General features: G+C 48.1%; 1 pseudogene; it reads left to right on the top strand.

The window, feature by feature from the left end:
- The window catches only part of LOC108317604, a 1,141-nt pseudogene extending 589 nt beyond the window's left edge, over positions 1-552 (top strand).
- The last annotated feature ends 550 nt before the right edge of the window (positions 553-1,102 follow it).

Here is a 1,102-nt window from a genome sequence, read left to right on the forward strand (position 1 = left end):
ATGAAAAAATTGAAGCAACTGAAATCATGACTGATGGAGGCAGTGGCAAGAAAAGGGGCTTTGCCTTTGTAACCTTTGGCAACCATGACTCCGTGGATAAGAGTGTCACTCAGAAATACCACACTGTGAATGACCATGGCTGAGAAGATAGGAAAGCCCTGTCAAAGCAAGAGATGGCCAGTGCTTCATCCAGCCAGAGGTCGAAGTGGTTCTGGAAACCTTGGTGGTGATCATGGAGGTGGTTTTGGTGGGAATCACAACTCTGGTTGTGGAGGAAACTTCAGTGGTCGTGGTGGCTTTGGTGGCAGCCGTAGTGGTGGTAGATATGGTGGTAGTGGGGATGGCTATAATGGATTTGGTAATGATGGAAGCAGTTTTAGAGGTGGTGGAAGCTACAATGATTTTGGCAATTACAACAATCAGTCTTCAAATTGTGAACCCACGAAGGGAGGAAACTTTTGAGGCAGAAACTCTGGCCCCTGTGGTGGTGGAGGCGAATACTTTGCCAAACCACGAATCCACGGTGGCTATGGCTGGAGTGCAATGTTTTAGCCTTGGCTCACTGCAACCTCCGCCTTCCAGGTTCAAGTGATTCTCCTGCCTCAGCCTCTCAAGTAGCTAAGACTACAGGCATGTGCCACCACGCCGGGCTGATTTTCATATTTTTAGTAGAGATGGGGTTTCACCAGGTTGGCCAGGCTGGTCTTGAACTCCTGACCTCAGGTGATCCATCCGCCTCGACCTCCCAAAGTGCTGGGATTACAGGCGTAAGCCACCGTACCTGGTCAATGTAGATGTTTTTCTTTTTTTGCACTTGCAAAAAAAAAGGTTGGGTTTTTGTTTTGTTTTGTTTTTTTTGCCCATTGCAACCTCCACTTCTGGATTCAAGTGATTTTCTCACCTCAGCCTCCCAAGTAGCTGAGACTACAGACGCATGCCACCATGCCCAGCTACTTTTTGCATTTTTAGTAGAGAAGGGGTTTCATCATATTGGCCAGGCTGGCCTCAAACTCCTGAACTCATGATCCACCTGCCTCAGACTCCCAAAGTGTAGGGACCACCGCACCTGCCTAGCCACTTGTTTTTATTGCAGAGAACTTCT

This window comes from Cebus imitator, unplaced genomic scaffold (genome assembly GCF_001604975.1).
Source record: "Cebus imitator isolate Cc_AM_T3 unplaced genomic scaffold, Cebus_imitator-1.0 Scaffold204, whole genome shotgun sequence".
Taxonomy (NCBI): domain Eukaryota; kingdom Metazoa; phylum Chordata; class Mammalia; order Primates; family Cebidae; genus Cebus; species Cebus imitator.